Genomic DNA, 13,772 nt, shown 5'->3' with positions numbered 1-13,772 from the left:
GGGGAATAAGAGGTTAGCAAAAGCGGGGGAAACAGAGGAGGGCTTCTCTTAGGGCTGGATGCCTCATGTTTCTGCCTTAGCTGTTCTTCAGTTACTGCATTTGTCCCTAAAAGACCCAACTGTTTCACTCTGCATTATGACACACAGGTCCTTTGAAACCTGCCCTTTCCAGTTACATTTCTAATAATGCAGTGATTGAGAGCAGGCTTCGAAGATAAACTGTCTCAGTTCAAAATCTGGGACTTTGGTGCCTCAGGGTTCCTTATCTTACAAAATGAGCATAACAGTAATACCTATTGTTTTGAGGATTAAACAGAAATAATAGATGTAGGATGCTACATATTCTATATACATACATACATAACACAAATATTAGCCATTATTTCCTCCTGGCTGTCATTGTCTCCTGCCTCCAACTTGAAAACCTAGAACTTGCTGATTCTTGAAGGAAAGGAGAAGTTCTTACCTCTATGACCTTTCTGGAATCTTCGTTCTTGCCTTTCTGATGAACTCCTACTTATATTCTTCAAGGTTAACTGAAATTTCACCTTTAGCTTCTCTGTAGCCTACTCAATCTCTCTTACATCTAGGAACTAATTGCTCCTTCTTGTGTTTCCATAGCACATTGAACACCTATTATAGCACTTACATTATACTGTAATTTTTTTGTTTCCTACTGCAGTTCCTGTCACATAGTAAATATATAATGCTTAAATAGTTAATACAATGTATTAATACATTGTATTAATATTTAATACAATGCTTCTTTGAGGGAGTTGGTCAAGAAACGATGCAAATACATGTAATTAGTAGTTAGATTGATTCTGCCTAGAAAGGTCAGTGTGGGGAGGTTGCAAATTTTTCTTTTTTTTTTTTAACATCTTTATTGGAGTATAATTGCTTTACAATGGTGTGTGAGTTTCTGCTTTGTAACAAAGTGAATCAGCTATACATATACATATATCCCCATATCTCCTCCCTCTTGTGACTCCCTCCCACCCTCCCTATCCCACCCCTCTAGGTGGTCACAAAGCACAGAGGTGATCTCCTTGTGCTATGCTGCTGCTTCCCACTAGCTATCTATTTTACATTTGTTAGTGTGTATATGTCCTTGCCACTCTCTCACTTCGTCAGGGAGGTTGCAAATTTAAGATAACTTTTTAAAAAAGAACTGTAGGTTAGAGGGTGGTGGCGGGAAGAAGTGATTTTAAATAGGATGTACTTAAACCTACTTTATTTAGAGTTAAATTTTTACATCTGGAAAAAATGGACATATACCTACCACATGATCTTTATCCATTTATACCACAAATATTTACTGCATATATGTATGCTGTTTCGGGAGCAGGAGTCACTGTCCTAAGTGAAAGGCTACTTTGAAAGTGCTCTGTAAACTTAAATTACAGTTATTAGTATTATGTTTAAATCAAGGGTGAATCTGACAGGCTTGATGGGCTTCAGGTGACCTGAGGGTCGCAGCGGATCTGTATTGGCGGCTGAAGACCCAGGTAACGCGGGGGCGACAGAGAAAGCGCGTGTGTTGGACAGGACAGCCTGTGCGTGCGGGCTGGGGAAGTGCGTGAGTAGGCAAGGGGCGTCTGCAGGCGTGGAGACAGGCACAGGAAGCAGGGACGCTCCGGGCGCAAGACGCGGTGACGATTACGCTGGACGTGGTGACGTAGCGCGCAGGCCGCAGCGGGGGGCGGACTCTGGGCCTTTCTTCCCCTTCTGATTTTCCCCCTCCCCCCTTTTCTCCCTTTCCGGGTTTGGTTCCCCCCTTTTCTCCCCCTCTCCCCCCTCCTTCCCAAGCCCCTTTCCCCTCCCCCGCCCCAGTCCCCCCTACTCCCCCGCCCTGGGCCCCGGGGAAACCCCGGCCGAGAAGAGTCCGCCCCCAGAAGCGCGCCGCCGCCGGCCGTCGGGGCCGAGCCGCAGCCGAGCGGCCGTGAGCCCGGGCGGCGGGCGGAAACGCGGGCGCCCTCCCGGCTACGGCCCGCGTGAGGTGAGGCCACCTCCCGGCCAAGGGGGCGGGCAGCGCGGGCGGCCTGTGGGGAGGGGGCGTGGCGGCCGGGCGGGCGGAGGCCCCCGGTCTGGGTCCCCGCGCTGGCACTTCACGGACCCGCGGGCTGTGGGTCAGGGCCCGAGCTTCCCGTGAAGGACGGCCCCGAGGCCAGAGACGCCCCAAGTGTGTTCGGGGAGCTCAGGCGAGAAGCGAGGGGCGCGGGGCGGAGGGTGTGGGGCTTGGCCTGTGCGGTGGGACCTAAAAACTGTTGCGCCCTTGTGGTGCTCGGGGGTGACTAGCTCCATGTGTTTCTTGGGTCTCCGTTTTCCTTTGAGCCTTGGAAAAATGGGAGGGAAAGGTGTTGGAGTGTTTCAGATTATGCTGGTGTCCGAGTTCATTACAGCGACAGAGATTTGAGTTGGAACGTACAGGGAGATGGTTCTGGAGCTTAAAAGTTGGGCCTACGCTAAGCTCGTAACTAACTCTTGAGGCTAGTTACTCTGAAAACTCTTCTCGATTTCGGTTACCTGTGGAACCCAAAATTTCAACGTTTGTGACCATTAACCTAGTAAGTCTTCAGACTATTTATTCACTCAAAGTGAATTGTTCTTGGATAATGATGAGAAATGATCGAATAACAGTTCCAGAGGTTCATTAAATCAAAGAGAGGTGTGGGAAAATTTAAATTCAGCTCTCAGTTGGATGAATGTCCTTTTATATATATTTTTTCAAATAGACTTAACCAAAATTGAGAAGCCTGAGCCCTGTGTTGGTAGGCAGCATGGAGACGGGAGGAGGGAGGTGACAGGTTCCACTTCAGGAATGTCACACATTCCTTGCCTTTTTATTGTATTTTTGGATAGTCAAATTGGCACTTGGATCAGTTGTTTGTGGCTCCTCTTTCTTCCTAATGCTTTTTTTTTCACCTCTCTTTTTATTTCTCCTATTTTTCCCCCCTTTTTGGAGTCTGGGACATCAAAACTAAAACGGCTTAAATAGTGGTGGAAAGTGGTAGTAGTTAGTCCATTCAGTTCACTTTTAGTTGTATTTTTCCTCCCTGTTGCAGTTCTCCACAAAGTTGAGAGAACAGAGAATCTTTATTGAAGGTCTGATAACTGTCAGCGAAAATTGTATTTCAGAGTTTAAGTTCCAGTTTCGCGTCCACTCTAGGATCTACACTGTAGATCTTCAATTTAAAACAAAAATTTTAAAACTTGCACGTATAAGAATAGGGTGCCTGATATTTTTTAATTGAAAGAAGTCTGAAGAGGAGTTGGTTACCTTCCTCTATCAGAATAAAAATCAGAGACATTACAGTCGTCTTTAAAGTCCAAGATATGTAGCAACCTCCCCCCCCCCACCACGCTGCAAACATGTTCACTGGTCTCCTCTCTGTCCCTTGAGTACATCAGGTACACTTCTGCCTCAGCAGCTGGCACTTGGATCTTCATGGATCACCTTTTCCGTGTAAAGCTGCATAGCCTTCTACCCTCACCTTCAGGGCTTTACTCAAATGTCACTCTAACAGTGACATTTCCTGGGCTATCTAAATTCCAAAGCCATTCCTCCACATATACTTACATAAATTCCTATCCCATTTTGCTGTATTTTCCTCCTTACCCCTTATCAACCTATAACATACTGTACATATTTAGTCTCCCGCATTAGAGTGTAAGTTTCATGAGGTTTAGATGGTCTTGTTTTGTTAGTTGCTGTATCCTCAGCCCTTAGTATAGCCCTTGATATGCAGTAGGTGCTCAACAAATTTATTGATTGAATAGGTAAAGAAGAGGTTTTTTTTTTTAAAGATTTATTTATTTTATTTTTATTTTTGTCTGTGTCGAGTCCTAGTTGCGGCACGGGGTGGGGAATCTTTGTTGAGGTATGCGGGCTCTTGGTTGTGGTGTGTGGGCTTCTCTCTAGTTGTGGCGTGCGGGCTCCAGGGTGCGTGGGCTCTGTAGTTGTGGCGCACAGCTTCCAGAGCGCGTGGGCTCTAGTTGAGGCGTGAGAACTTGGTAGCTGTGGCACACAGGGTTAGTTGCCCCGTGGCATGTGAGATCTTAGTTCCCTGACCAGGGATACAAACCCGCGTCCCCTGTGTTGTAAGGCAGATTCTTTACCACTGAACCACCAGGGAAGTCCCCAAGAAGAGGAGTTTTATTCTTGAATTCTCTCATTGCCATAAATGAGAGACATGTATTTCCACTAGGATTTTGTAAGGCACTTACTGGAAGAACTTGAGATTTTCTTTTTGTCAGTTCTTGCCACGTTTCTGTTTTGACAGAAGTCTTGTGCTTTCAGGTCATTGAGTGAAAGCACTTTGAAGGCAGAGAGGATGGAGTGTGGTGTTGGTGGTCTCCGCGGAAGATTATCTCAGATTTCATGTGGCTAGAATTTTTACTGTTGCAGGCTCTTGCCTTGAGGTTTGTTCACATCCCTGATGAGACAAACATCACCATCCTTACCTCTTTGGCCCCAGAGAACTGAGTAGGCTGGTTCCACTTTGAAGTTTTTAGTACCCTGAAGATGTTAATATTTATGGTCTGGGCTGTATGGGTTAGATTTTTTCCCCCCATTCATGTGGAGACAGTTGAGCTTGAAAACTTGTAAGAATAGCTTTCTTTAACAATGGTGGAATGTTCGGTTTGGGGGAACATCTTATCCTTTTTTCTACAAATCCATTTGTGGGGTCGTTTTTAGCAACTAAATTATATTAAGTCTGAGGGTAAAAGGAGCAGGCCCCCTGAGTTGTGTGGTTTATCCCTCATTTATTTTTTCCTTTCTCATTTCTTGATTGGTATATTTGTTACCTTCATTGATCTTCTGGCTAGAGTGGCCTGGATGAGATTTCTCTTTGGGGCAGTCCCGGCAACTGTTCCAGCTTAGGAAGGCAAAGCGGGCGAGGTAGTGCTTTTAACACTTTGTAGGAATGCTGGTTGCAAAGCTAGGTTTTTGTTTAAACTTTTGCCAGGACATTGAAAGCTTCCAGGCCCATGAGAGAATGGTTTGAGTTGGAAGTGGGAGTGGGAGAATTGGGGAACTTGTATCTATTGGACTGGATCTGATTCTGTTATTATTATTGTAAAAAGGTATATTCTCGTTTTGTGAATAATTTCTGACATAATTTTGGCACATTAATAAGGCTTCTACCTCATTTCTCTTGTCTCTTTTAAAATCCTTTCACGAAGTTTCTAGGAAGTCTTTCTCAGGACCCAGAGACATTCAAACATCTCTATGCCATTTTCTCACCTCTTAGAGATAAATACTGTACTGAGTACTGACAATGTTTCAGTACAGGTAATGGTTTCTGAATGATGCATTGCTTATTCCTCTCTTCATGAACTCAAGGAAAGCTTTCAGGAAAAAGCAGATTTTGAGGAACGGATAAAAAGTGTTGCATTTTTGTTACATGGTCCCAGGAAGTACAGAGGAGAGAATTTTGTGAAATTGTGTGTGTGTAGTTGTCTGTGTGTGTGTGTGTTTTGTTTTGTTTTGTTTTGTTTCCCTATGCCTACTTGTAAGATGGGATAAAGGACTCTGAGTGTCCCTCTGTGGAATGTGCTGCCAACTTACAAGTAGGAAAAATAAGTGGACTCATGGCTTGAATATGTGTGCATGAATACAGTTGGTGGGTCTAATTTTAGAGATATTCTTCATACACAGTGGCTTTAGTATTTTCCTCCAGCTGTATCCTTTTCACTGTCTGTAGAAAATATGCCACTTAATTGTCTTTTAGTGGTTACCTTTCGTTCTTACCATGATTGTCACTTTAGCAGTGTAGCACTTGTTCCATCTCTCCAATAAAGTTACTCTGTCCATTCCTTCTTAAGTTTGAGTTTATTTCTGAAAACAGATATAGATAGGAAAGATTTCTTAACCTTGATCTGTTTTAACTCCTCTTTGAGTTCCCTTAGATTTCCTTAGTGTGTATCTATTTTCTCTAACACTTAAAAAAAATTGGTGTTGAAAGCCCTAATTACAATAATCTGCAGTGGTTTCATCATTTTTACTTAGGCGGTATGAAAGGAAAGATTCTGGGATGTTTCCTAAATCCAGGTGTTCTTTTTGCTTTTCTTCTTCTTTTTTTTTTTTTTTTCTTTTTGTGGTATGCGGGCCTCTCTCTGTTGTGGCCTCTCCCGTTGCGGAGCACAGGCTCCGGACGCGCAGGCTCAGCGGCCATGGCTCACGGGCCCAGCCGCTCTGCGGCATGTGGGATCTTCCCGGACCGGGGCACAAACTCCGTGTCCCCTGCATCGGCAGGCGGACTCTCAACCACTGCGCCACCAGGGAAGCCCCTTTTTTTTTTTTTAATATTTATTTATTTGGCCGCACTGGGTCTCAGTTGCGGCATGTGGGAACTTTGTTGCGGCATGCGGGATCCCTTAGTTGTGGCATGTGGGCTCTTAGTTGCGGCATGTGGACTCTTAATTGTGGCATGCATGTGGGAGCTAGTTCCCTGACTAGGGATACAACCCAGCCCCCTTGCATTGGGGGCCTGGAGTCTTAACCACTGGACCACCAGGGAAGTCCACTCGTTTTGCTTTTCTGCAAGATCTCTTATGAGTTGTTCAGTCCAGTTGTTTGAACCTATACTGGGAAAGCTGTTTTATAGTTTTGACAGTAAGTTTCCCAGAGTACTTAACTGTGCTTTTAAAAAAAAAACTGATCAAATTGGGAACCCCAGCCTCGAGATGAGAGAGAATAAGGAGAAAAGGTAAAAAAGCCTCAGGCAGTCATGTCTCCCAATAGTCAAAACACTTTTGGTATTTTTAAGGGACTCATTTTATTCTATTCCTCCTTAGTTTGTATACCACAAGAAAATAAAAAATCTTTTCAGTTCCTTTAACTGCTTGCTTGCTTTTCTAAATTGTCAAAGACTTTGATTTTTCCTGGGAGGTACTTTTCAGGCCTTTCCCGGTATTTTCTTGGGAGAAAAAATGAAACTAGTGGTTAAATGCTCTTGTAAGGTCTCTTCCCTGACTTAGCCCAATGCTCTAAAGGCGTTAATAGATTGTTTTGCAGCTTGTTTTTGTTTTTCATTGAAGACCTCAAAATCTTTTGCAGGCAAATAAAAACTATAGGTTTGCACCCACACAATTACTCAGGTCCCAAAAGATCTCAGCTTAAGTCCTTATCCTGTAGAGCTAGAAGTGTAAAGATAAGTGAGGTAATCAGCAGGGTTTAAAATAACTCAGTTTCTTTCTCTTTTTAAAAAAATTAATTTTTATTGAAGTATAGTTGATTTACAGTGTTGTGTTAGTTTCTGCTGTACAGCAGAGTGAATTAGTTATACATATACATACATCCACTCTTGTTTAGATTCTTTTCCCATATAGGTCATTACAGAGTATTAGGTAGAGTTCCCTGTGCTATATAGTAGGTTCTTATGAGTTATCTATTTTATGTAAGTGTGTGTATGTCAATCCCAGCCTCCCAATTTATCCCTACCCCCTCTTTCCCACTTGGTAACCATAAGTTTGTTTTCTACATCTGTGACTCTATTTCTGTTTTGTAAATAAGTTCATTGGACCCTTTTTTTAGATTCCACATATAAACATATGATATTTGTCTTTCTGTGTCTGACTTACTTCACTCAATATGACAATCTCTGGGTTCATCCATGTTGCTGCAAATGGCATTATTTTGTTCCTTTTTATGGCTGAGTAATATTCCATTGTATATGTGTACCACATCTTCTTTATCCATTCCTCTGATGATGGACATTTAGATTGCTTCCATGTCTTGGCTATTGTTAATAGTGCTGCAGTGAACATTGGGGTGCATGTATCTTTTTGACTTATGGTTTTCTCCAGGTATATGCCCAGGAGTGGGATTGCTGGGTTTATTTTAGTTTTTTAAGGAACCTCCATACTGTTTTCCGTAGTGGCTGTACCAATTTACATTCCCACCAACAGTGTAGGAGGGTTCCCTTTTTTCCGCACCCTCTCCAGCATTTATTGTTTGTAGATTTTTTCATGATGGCCATTCTGACCGGTATGAGGTGATACTTCATTGTAGTTTTGATTTGCATTTCTCTAATAATTAGATGACGTTGAGCATCTTTTCATGTGCTTTTTAGCCATCTGTATGTCTTCTTTGGAGAAATGTGTTTAGATCTTCTGCCCATTTTTTAAAAATTAATTATTTATTTATTTATTTTTGGCTGTTTTGGGTCTTTGTTGCTGCGTGTGGGCTTTCTTTAGTTGCGGTGGGCAGAGGCTACTCTTCGTTGTGGTGTGCGGGCTTCTCATTGCAGTGCCTTCTCTTGTTGCGGAGCACGGGCTCTAGGCGAGTGCGCTCAGTAGTTGTGGCTCGCGGGCTCTAGAGCACAGGCTCAGTAGTTGTGGCTCAAGGGCTTAGTTGCTCTGTGGCATGTGGGAATCTTCCCAGACCAGGGCTCGAACCCGTGTACCCCGCATTGGCAGGTGGATTCTTAACCTCTGCGCCACCAGGGAAGTCCCTCTTCTGCCTATTTTTTGATTGGGTTGTTTGTTTTTTTGATATTGAGCTGCATGGGCTGTTTACATATTTTGGAGATTAATCCCTTGTTGGTTGCCTCATTTGCAAATATTTTCTCCCATTCTGAGGGTTGTCTGTTTTGTTTATGGTTTCCTTTTCTGTGCAAAACCTTCTAAGTTTAATAAAATAACTTAGCTTATTTCTAATTGATATTTATTGGTTGTGAGTCTGTAGTGGGAAAAGAAAGAGAAAAAGCTGGTTTGCAGACTAGTCAAGTGCTGTCTTGATCTTTTGGAGGTAATTTTGCTCCCACTGTTAGTCTTCCATACAATTCTTGTCTAGTGTACAGAATAGAGATAGACTTTTAACATTATTAGCTAGTTTCCTTTGCCACTTGATTCATTATCTTCCTTGTATGGATGTTTTTGGTATATTCCATGTTGATAACAACATTTGTGCTTCAGTGTTTATTATTAATAATGATCAAAACCGTATTTCATATCTGCAAAGCACTTTTCTCTTTCCTAAAAGCTGATCGGACCTTAAAGTGGTCAACATTTATATTAAAAGACTAGATTTTCCAGGTATGCAGTTCATATTTTTGTGGGGGCTGTGTTTTTGTTGGATGTGCCAGTTGTAAGAATTTGTGTGTGGTTTTGGCACGTGAGCAGCATTATGGGGAATGCTTCCTTGGAGAAGGGTGGTTCAAACTTGTGTAAGCTTTATAACAGAACTAGGAGGAAAGTGAACAAGGCATTGACAATCCAAACTTAATAAGGGATACATTTGAAATACATTTTTCCTCCCTATACTCACAAATTATATATATATATTTTTGTGTGTGTGTGTGTGGTACGCAGGCCTCTCACTGTTGTGGCCTCTCCCGTTGCGGAGCACAGGCTCCGGACGCACAGGCTCAGCGGCCATGGCTCATGGGCCTAGCCGCTCCGCGGCACGTGAGATCTTCCCGGACCGGGGCACGAACCCGTGTCCCCTGCATCGGCAGGCGGACTCTCAACTACTGTGCCACCAGGGAAGCCCTCTTTTTTTTTTTTTAGTTTATTTTATTTATTTATTTATTTATTTTTGGCTGCGTTGGGTCTTCATTGCTGTGCGTGGGCTTTCTCTGGTTGTGGCGAGTGGGGCCTACTCTTCGTTGCGGTGCGTGGGCTTCTCACTGTGGTGTCTTCTCTTGTGGAGCACGGGTTCTAGGTACACGGGCTTCAGTTGTGGCACGTGAACTCAGTAGTTGTGGCTCGCGGGTTCTAGAGCGCAGGCTCAGTAGTTGTGGCACACAGGCTTTGTTGCTCTATGGCATGTGGGATCTTCCCAGACCAGGGCTCGAACCTGTGTCCCCTGCATTGGCAGGCAGATTCTTAACCACTGTGCCACCAGGGAAGCCCATATATATTTTTAAAATCTGGCTACTTTATCTCACCTGCCTTACATTTTGCTGTTTTCCCTTTGCTTTCAGGGTTAGACTTTAGCTACAGATAAATTACTTGTTCTTTCACCTTCCCTGTTGTCACACCTTGCTGCCCTGGGGTATACCATTGTTTCAACTGGACGCCTCTCCTCTGGAAAACCACAGAAACCTTCCTTCGTTTAGGTGTAATGTTCTGGAACCCTTCAGAGCATCCCCCAAACTCTCATTTTGTCTGCCTCTTTTGGACCAGTTCCACAAAGCTGGGTTCCTCTTTGTCTTTACCATGTTTCCCTCTGTACATTCCATTCTAAGTTTTCTGCTCACACTGAAGTTAAATTTGCTAGGATCTTGATCTCTCCAGTGCCAAAAGAGCTCTAGAGCATGTGATTTTTGTCTTATTCCTCTACTAGCTGTAAGGAAAAGAGAAGGAAAGAAAAATAATTAGATAATTTGAGGCATATGTTCTAGAGGTCTGTGTCTAGATAGTGATTTTCTCAGTTTTTTTTTTTTTTTTGGGTGCACCACGCGGGATCTTAGTTCCCCGACAAGGGATTGAACCCGTGCGCCCTGCAGTGGAAGCACAGAGCCCTAACTATTGGACCACCAGGGAATTCCCTTTGCCAGTTGTTTTGCCCCTCCTAGCTAACACTGTACCCAAGAGAGATCATTGTTAGAGTCTTGATTTGGGGCAGAGCTATACTAAGGCCAACAACTGAAATCCTGAACTAAGTTGTGCCTGTACTACCAAAGTTTTACCTTTATCATGGTATCTTCAGCCTTAAATTAGTTATCCCCCTTTCCAGTTCTCCTTATTTTCCCTTCAGAGTTATTTGGTTTAAAATTTATTCTTTGTGTTTTACTCTCTATCCTAGCAGTATTTTTTTTTAATTAAAAAAATTTTTTTTAATTTATGGCTGCCTTGGGTCTTCCTTTCTGCACGTGGGCTTTCTCTAGTTGCGGCGAGCGGGGACTACTCTTTGTTGTGGTGCACTGGCTTCTCTTGTTGCAGAGCACGGGCTCTAGGCGCGTGGGCTTCAGTAGTTGTGGCACTCGGGCTCAGTAGTTGTAGCTCACAGCCTTTAGAGCACAGGCTCAGTAGTTGTGGTGCACGGGCTTAGTTGCCCTAGCAGTATTTTTGACAAAAAGAAGAGGAAGACGAAGAGGGTTTGCGCTTGGAGTATTTTCCCTATATGATAGTGCAGAAATAGTTTTTCTTTCTTTTTAACTGAATGAGTATGATGGCTGAAAAATGAAGTGTGATTGACTGGTAAGATAGGACTACTGAAAGGAATCAAACCTGTTTAGTTTCTGTGTAGGTTTTGTGAGGGAGTAAAATCAGAGCCAGTGCTTGAGACTTGAATTTTTAACCCTGTTTGAAGTTCTCTGAGGCTGTGCTGAGTTTACCCTCATGAACTCTGCTGAATCAGTGTCTTTATATGTAAAATAGAGTTGTTGGTCTGTTTCCTTTTAGGGTACAGGAAAATTGACTTTTGGAGGTATCTCAAGGTTAAATACAATAATACCTCCTGATACATTTACTCATTTAAAATGTAAACACTTGAGATTGGAGCTGCACTTAATGAATTCTTAGGCGAGCTTCAACATTTTACTTCACCTATAGTTAGTAGATGATACAGAAGAGAGACAAAAAGGTATCTACAGATATTAATGAGCACACTTTCCATGTAGCTGGGATGTATTTACATCGATTTGGTGGCCACAGTCAGCAACATAGCCTACCTCACAGAAGGACAGTCTATATTAAACGTGATCAAATTACTAGTCTCTAAATAATGTTCTCTAGTGCTGTTAGATAACAGAACAGCATTGAAGTTATATTGGCAGAGATAAAGTGGTGCTTTATTTCTGTGTGCTTTATTTTTCTCTTTTTCTTCCTTTTTCTCTTTGGAATTAACATTGTTTTCATAACTGTTTTTCTGCCTATTAGTTTCTTATAGGTTGGGAAATAGCAATTGTCTTTTCAGTTTAGCAGTCTGACTGGATTCAGCTATAGGATCTGTTCAGATCCATAATGTGTTTTAGGCCATGAGTCTCTTCTGTTCTCGCTGTTCTGTCCTGTACTTTATTGTTGACTTGTGCTTTGCTCATTTCCCGCAGTAGGGGACACAAATTTAGTCATACGTACACACGCACACACGCAGTCTGCCACCTGAGGCCCTCTGAAAAGATTATAGATTTTCTATTAAGAATTATAGGCATTCACTTGCCACTGTTTCATCTTACCAACCCAGCTTTTGCTTTGGTGCACTATGAGCCTGTCATATAGTACTAGCTTAGAAATCAGAGAAACTCAGTTTATTATTAGTCTTTGTTAAAATAAACATCACCTATATGTTTTCTTTCCAGGACAGTTCTTTGTTAGAAGGTCTTCTCTTAGTTTCTGGTTCTTCTTTATTTTTACAATACAAAGTGATCTTCAAGGCAGGTAATACCTCAAGAAAATTTATGAAAAGAGCAACTTACTCATTTACTCAAACATTTAATAGGTGCCCGTTTCTTGGTTAGATATTGTGTTATATGCTAAAGATACCAAGGTAGATGCGACATTGTCCCTATTGTCAAGGAGCTCATGTTTTATTTTTATACATTACAAAAGAGTAAATAAATTACAAGGTCATGAGTGTTACAAGGTGGTAATAAAATGTAATATGAAAGCAGGAGGAAGAGTGCTTAATTCTAAATGACAGTTTCAACTTTTCAGAGAAGGTAAAGTTTGAATTGAGTCTCAGTGGATTCATTAATTCAACTAGCATATGAATAGTTACGAAGTATTAGGTGCTGGGGGTGTAAAAAAACAAGACATAGTCCTTACCTTCAAAGAACTTAGACCGAGAAGTCAGTCAGGATACTGCAGGCTGATGAACTCTGAGCTAGAGGAATGCACAAAGTGCTTTGGAAGTACAGTGGAGATCTGGAAAGACTTTCTGTCAGGGGATTATGAATCTTGAAGGGCCGACAGCAGTTAACCAGGTAGACAGGTATAAGGAAGAGAGCTCTAGGGGAGGAACTACCTACATAAACGGTGGAGGTGTAGAGCAGAGCAACATGATGCCTTTGACAAACTTCAAGGACAGGATATGCCTACACATGGGATGTTTATGGGGATTATTTATAGAAAAGGCTAGAAAGGTAGGTAGGGGCTTGATTTTTTTTTTAATATATTGAATTTTTAAAAATTAATTAATTTATGGCTGTTTTGGGTCTTTGTTGCTACACACGGGCTTTCTCTAGTTGTGGCGAGCAGGGGCTACTCTTCGTTGCGGTGGCTTCTCATTGTGGAACATGGGCTGTAGGCGCACGGGCTTTAGTAGTTGTGACGCGCAGGCTTGATAGTTGCGGTGCACAGACTCTAGGGCGCGCGGGCTTCAGTAGTTGTGGCGCGCGTGCTCAGTAGTTGTGGCTCGTGTGCTCTAGAGCTCAGGCTCAGTAGTTGGGGTGCACAGGCTTAGTTGCTCCACAGCATGTGGGATCTTCCTGGACCAGGGATCAAACCCATGTCCCCTGCATTGGAAGCGCAGAGTCTTAACCACTGGACCACCAGAGAAGTCCCAAGAAGTCCCAAGAGTTTTTGAAGATGAGAGACTTGAGCATATTTATATGTTTGGGGAATTAGCAAAAGACATTAGAGAGTGGTGATAATGGAGTGAAGTCCTTGAGCATGAAGAGAAGATGAAATCCAGAGCAGAGGCAGAATTATTATCTCCTTTATTAAGATAGAGGAAAAGGTCAGGAAAGGGGTGGGGACAAATGTTTGGTAACTGAACAAAGGAATTTGAGGGAGCTCCTACCTTAAAGCCCTGATATTCCTTGTGATCTAGGAGACTTATCCTTTTGGGTTAGGGGGCTAGTGTGTTCCAATAAAGAGCA

General features: G+C 42.7%; 1 protein-coding gene across 19 annotated transcripts in view; it reads left to right on the top strand.

Moving 5' to 3' along the window:
• The first annotated feature begins 1,908 nt into the window (after positions 1-1,908).
• R3HDM2 (R3H domain containing 2) overlaps positions 1,909-13,772 on the top strand; it is a 148,338-nt gene continuing 136,474 nt past the window's right edge. For 17 of the 19 annotated variants that reach the window (XM_082665725.1, XM_082665729.1, XM_082665723.1 and 14 more), the window contains exon 1: positions 1,909-1,999. The gene's annotated coding sequence lies outside the window, so the exon portion shown is untranslated. The remainder of the gene's footprint in view (positions 2,000-13,772) is intronic. The other 2 variants (XM_082665728.1, XM_082665731.1) reach the window with 1 other exon arrangement.

This window comes from Grampus griseus (genome assembly GCF_964374135.1).
Source record: "Grampus griseus genome assembly, chromosome: 11".
NCBI lineage: Eukaryota > Metazoa > Chordata > Mammalia > Artiodactyla > Delphinidae > Grampus > Grampus griseus.
The sequence above is the reverse complement of the archived record's forward strand: the minus strand, read 5'-3'. Positions and strand labels throughout refer to the sequence as shown.